The sequence below is a fragment of the Aythya ferina genome (assembly GCF_964211825.1).
Source record: "Aythya ferina genome assembly, chromosome: 5".
NCBI lineage: Eukaryota > Metazoa > Chordata > Aves > Anseriformes > Anatidae > Aythya > Aythya ferina.
The window spans coordinates 40030491-40036613 of NC_140301.1; the positions used below are offsets into that span (position 1 = coordinate 40030491).

Below are 6123 nucleotides of genomic sequence, written 5' to 3' on the forward strand. Positions count from 1 at the left end.
ATACACACAGACTCAGAGATGATTCATGGCACAAAGGCCAAATGGCCCTACGTGACAAATAAATTTTGCTCACCTGCTCAGAACCTCTCCTGTGTCTGTCTCTTTCAGGAGAAGGTGTACATAATTTAAGTTGTATTTGAGAGGAGAACACCCCAACAACTTTTATAATGGCATTTATCACATAGAACCTGGGAGAGGAGTTATATGGAGTAGCCCAGACAGGTAGTTGCCTCCTTTTCTCTCTAGATCCATTGTTGAAATTGGCTAAAGCTTGGCCATTTCTCATCTTGACTACTACAAGGCTGTTGCCTTCCAGTGTAAATACAAAGACTGTGTGTGGGTACAACACTATTAGGCATTAGGTAGTGAATTTCTTCCTCTTTTCTGTATTGACACAGATTCCATCAATAGCACATCAAAGTCTCATAAACAGTGATACATTTAATTGCATGCATTGTCTGTGAGATCACTTATTGTTATCAACAATTTACAGATGGAGCACCAAGATCTGGGTAGATTAAGTGGTTACCCATGTTCAACGGGATGCCTAAGGTAGAACCGGACAGGAAATGCCCATGCTCCAAGTTTTAACTCACTAAACCTTTAGACCTCTCTCTTTCTGTAGGAAGTCTGATCCACCAAGCACCACCCTGTAATGTTGAGTGCCTTCCCGAAGAAGGAATGTATTGTGGGAACCAGAACTCTTCCAAAAACTAAGCTTTGGGACAACTTCCTTGCTATGGGGTTGTGTAGTGACACATGTATCTTTGAGGGAATGGTTAAGCAGCTTATTTATATAAGTAACTTTTTTTTTTTTTTGATTTTTAATTTATATAAGTAGCTACTTAGTTATGTAAGAGCCAGGTTTGTACATATGTATGTTGGCACATACTATGCAGTGTCTAAAATGATGACTCTCCCAGATGAATGAGGTCTGCTATTGGCATTGCTGAATTTTAGGTCAAGACTCTTGTAAACAGCTTCAAAAACTGCCACAAATATCTTTGTTCCATTAAGTTACACCAGTCAGGTCAACTTCCCAGTTCTGAAGTCCAAGGAAAGATATTTTTCAAACGCTACTTACATATGTGACATGCCTATGTTACAGAGCTCCCAGTCACCAGCAAACCAGCCCTTATTTTAAGCTTAAATTGGAAGGATTGAATTTTTATACTTCCAACCCAAACACAGTACATGATGCACAAATTACTGATAGATGTGCTTAACTTAATGTGCCTGAGAAGCCTGCTAGTTAGCAGGAGAGTGTACACAGGTGCACAGACTTTTTATAGAATTCCAAACATATTTCATCTTGAAGAGCTTTTAAGTAACTATTCTCTATCAATATCTGGGTTTCAGAAGAGAAGCTGCCTGATCGATTGCCTTGCTCAGGAGTAAGAGGGTTACTGTAATTATCTTGTTTGCAAGAAAAATAAGAACATTTATCTCATTTTAGGTTAGCAGGAGAAATAGCAATTGTGAAATTTATCATTACCTCAATTTTTTTTTTTATTTATTTTGCTGATGAATGAATGTCGAATGACCAGCCTTTGTGCTAGTATTCTTCCCATTACTTCTATAGGGATTTTATATGATTTTTTCCATGAAACGCTGGATTTTTTCACAACATTTGACCCAAATAAGAACAAACCATTGATATGTGATCTGCATTTTAACATTGTGAGTGAGAGGAGAACAAAAAGGTATTAGTTTCGATGCTGTAGAAAATAAGGAACATTTGAACAGTTAGCTTACACAAGATTGTTTAAGTCCACGTGCGGTGGTACTGACTTGTTGCAAACTTGTTTGAATTTAACTGAGGAGTTCTAAGGGGGATCTCATACCTGATTTGTTTCAAGGTGCAGCAAGACAGTAAGTATGAAACACAAGGATCAAATACAAAGAAACCTTTATTTTTAGATCAGAATGTGACAGAGATTACTAGTCTCCTGGAGTCCCCAAATGTGGCTGGTTACCTTGGAAAGAGTAAGCCACCAAGCAAGTTTCTCCTCTCAAGGATCCACGTCTCTGTGCATCCAAGCAAAAACCACAAGTCCAGAACAAAGGGGGCTTTTTGGTAAGCATGGGACTGGTATCAGGATGCCAAATGATCTCCTATCCAACAGAAGTCAGGTGCAAGCAGGCTTGCCTCTGCATGGACTCTTGACCAATGTGGTGACCGTACCTCCTGCAACTCCAGAGAAGTGAGCCTGAAGAAGGAGCAAGGGGACAGATGATTCACAGTATCTAATCACACCTTCTCCCATATAAAGACATTTTGAAGTTGCATATGCATTAGACATTAATAGGCATCAGATACTCACTCCTTCAAAGTACAGATTCTGTTTGCTTCGGTAAAACTCTAAGTTGGGATTTTAACCTATTTAGGTCTTAGAATTTATAGGGGTTGTTTATTCTGGCATTAATTTGAAGACTGATCTCCTATCCAATACTGAGACTAAATACATTTACTGATCGGATAAGATAGCAGTCTTTTTGTTAACTTCCCTCAATAATATGTATAGCTTATACATATATATGTATGTAGCTTATTTGAATTATATTTTTATTTAATTTTAAAGACATTTATGAACATTATAATGAAAATCATGTAAAAATACCCTCCTGATACTTCTTCAGGAGGCAATAACAATTGTCCAGAATGGATATTAGCAGGCAAAAAGCCTGACTGGATTCACTTAAGAAGTTAATGATTTCCACACGTTTGTTTCACTGACAGCACTCTTGGCTCATCAAATATATAGCACTTTGCCTATGCAGGCAAGTGTTCAGGATTGGGATTTCTGATGTCTATTTACTCCCTATAAGGAAAATGACAAACATACTTTTTTACCATGGATTTGATAAGTTAAAAAAACTGGGAAGCTGTCTGGAGATTAGAGAAGAGGAACTGTGGCTCTGTTCATTAAAGAAGGAAAAAGGCAAATTTAGAGTTGTCAGGAACATCTATTGCCAGTAAAATAATAGAGTAAAAAAATGAGAAAAAAAAAAATCAGTAGCCACCTAAGGATAAGGATAAGAAAACTATTATTAGCAACAGGGATTTATAAAGAAAAAATTGTGCTGGAGAAACCTGATTGCTTTTTTTTTTTTTTTTTTAATAGAATTATAAAATTAGTGGATGAAGGGAACACGATGGATTTGATATGTTTGGATTTTAGTAAAGATTTGATACATAAATCCTGCTCAAAATTAATTCAAATTGGCTTGGCTACACCACCACAGGGAATGAAAAATTGGCTGGAGATCCACAAATAAAGGATAATAATGCATAAAAAGGTATTGTGTTGGAGGGAGAGGTCTTAACAGTGACAGAGATTAGCGTTCAGTTCTGTCCTATTTAACACCTCTTGACACCTTCTGCCTGGAAATAAGGAAATTTTGTTAAGAGAATGAAATGTGGAGAGACATATGAGATAGACCAGCAGAAAATAAAATGAGATTCCTGTAAAAATTCAGGTATTATCCCAACCACAGTATCCAGTTGTGGGGAGGTCCCTAGAAAACACCAGATGAGAAACACCCCAACTATCCAGCAGACCACAATGTCTTTGCAGTATCTGTGTCACACAGATGTGGTCAGTGAGGTCCCAGGCAGGTTTTGGTGGTGTATTCCACTCCAGTGATGGTAGAAACAATGCAGGCTCTAGGGAAAAGACACCAGGTTTTCAATTTACTGACATACTGAATTACTCCAGCAGAGCTCAAGTAGCTGGTAGGGGAGCACCTGTTTGCACACTAGAGACATAAAACTGCAGTAAAAGATTTTCTTTGTAGAAATGACTGGTGCAGACACTCACAGTGAAGTTACCCTGGTTTGGGAGGAGGGCTTTCAATGGATCTTAGTTAATTCTTCTTCCTTTTTTTTTTTTTTTTTTTTTTTTTTTAATGTAGAACTAGGAAAGAAAAAAGTCGTAAAATAAATTAAACGCATTAATAACAGATATAAATCCCTATTTTCCTAATTCTTTAGCCTTCCCTATCTCTCACTCAATCCATTTGCAATTTCAGCTATTCACCATTTTATCTTACTACCCATTGATGTGTGGATTTTCAAATAACTGTGGATCTTGCCAGCCAATTGTAGATAATTTTGTGGAGGGTAGATAATATACTTGTGTAAATTTTGTCATTTTAAGGAGCTGACAAAAGAAAGAAACCTAATGGCTGCCCTTGCCAAATTGTGAGCTCATCCTGTCAGACATCAGAGAATCCACGCATGACATACTCTTGAGAGAAACATCCATAAGCAAAGCCACACTTCACCGGCTGGTTCCACTGATTATGAAACTTCTGCTCTTCTATCACCTCGTTTTTGCTGAAACACAGTATTCCTATTAGTTCCTCCTCTTTTTTGCTCGTTTTTCACATTTTTTCTTGTTAAACTACATTTCTAAGAGTATGCCTTCTTCATTCTTTTGCATTCTCCCCAGTGCCCACCCATGCCTTGCTATCTTCCAGGCTGTCTCCTCTCCCTTGTTTTTACATCTTTTTTTTTTTTTCTTCTCCCCTTCCTGTCTCTTCTATTCAGACTTCCATATCACCCAATTTCCACACTCCTCTCCCTCCAAAATAGCTTACTAATGATACTTTGATACTTGGCTTGTTAGTGAAACTCTTGTAAACCTTAAATAGTTGCATTACACTAATGAGAAAGGTTAATATTCATTGTAGAAAGTTCTTTCCTTTCTGAATCTATTGAAGTAAATGAGGGAAGCAATCTCTTGTGCTAGGGAAAATAGTTTTAGCTCCTTGGAAAGCTGAAAAGAAAGCTTCAGTAACTGGTCATTTTAATAATGTTCTCTGTTATGGCAGGATCAGTCTCCCAGAGCATCAGAGCAAGAATTTCAACATGGCAGAATTAGGAAAATTACATTTTCAGAAGAGCTTTATCTTCCCTTTCCTGGTCTGTCAGCAAAAATTTGGACTAAACAAGTGCAGAATGATATAAAATCTGGAAAGCAGTACTTACACCCTATCTGCATGAGTCTAAAAGGCTCTGGAAGGTCAGAATGAGCTCTCCTACACCAGTGAAGATGTTATAATTATTATTAGAATCTCTGTAATATTCACAGCTCTCCTAAATGCATGTGTACAATGTGCAGTTAATAGCACTGTGAAAAATCTTCCTTTTTAGTATTCTGTTTTTAAATTCTTAGTCTTTAACACTAAATTTAAGTGACTTTTCAAAAAAAAATTCTCTGAATAGTTCTTTCAGGTGTTTTTTTTTTTTTTTTTTAAAAAAAGATTAACATGACTAGTATTGCATTGCAATTTATTATTATTTAAATTACTAATGCCTGTGCATTGCTTAGGTGCCTACATTTTTTATTTATTTATTTTTGAAAAAGCACATCTATTTAATGATACAAAAAAGCTGATGGCAAGCAGTGGAAGGGCCACTTGACTGGGGCTAAGACATCACAGTGTTTGCTGGATGACCTCCAACAAGTCTCTTTCCATCGTGGTGTCACCTTTTCTCTTCTCAGTCTTTTACTGCCTCCTCTGCTCTTGAGGACAGAGACCTTCACCTGTTAGTGTTTCTAGAATTCACAGCACAATCATGTTTGGATACTGAGGTCACTGTGCCTTAAATGATTACTACTATGCAGTTGATAACTCAGACTACAAAAGAGATGTCCTCCAAACACTACTCCAGCCCCCAGACCAGCTACTGTACTATTAGTAAATGGTATGTTCCTGCTGGAAAGTCTTAGTGAAGAACATAAGAAGCCATTGCACCATTTTCCTCCATGTGCATTCTGCATATTTATCACCTGTCTTCACAATATTCTCGAGTGTTGCTTATCTGTATGATGCTCTTCACCAGAACATCTTACTTGGGAGAACACAAAAGCAACGATTTTTGTACATGGTTGATACTTATCTGCATTTGGAAGTCAGAAACGTAGCATGAAATTATTTATACAGCATCATGACAGCAACGTGTTCCTCGAGTCTTTTCTCCTGCTGTCTGCCAGTGAGACACAGTCTCTCAAGGGAGCCCTGACATGGGAAATGCCATCAGCCCTAATTCAAGGAGGTCTCTCCATCCCTGAGCTTCCAGAGCACAAAAATGAAGCTGATGGTGATGGTCTTTAG

General features: G+C 37.6%; 1 long non-coding RNA gene across 1 annotated transcript; it reads right to left on the minus strand.

Annotated features, from left to right (window-relative positions):
• Positions 1-1892: 1892 nt before the first annotated feature.
• LOC311437758 lies at positions 1893-3924 on the minus strand. The gene is made up of 2 exons (XR_014693685.1): positions 3822-3924; positions 1893-2210 (listed from the first exon to the last, which is right to left on the minus strand). It is a non-coding gene; the product is annotated as an uncharacterized lncRNA (long non-coding RNA).
• Between the last annotated feature and the right edge of the window lie 2199 nt (positions 3925-6123).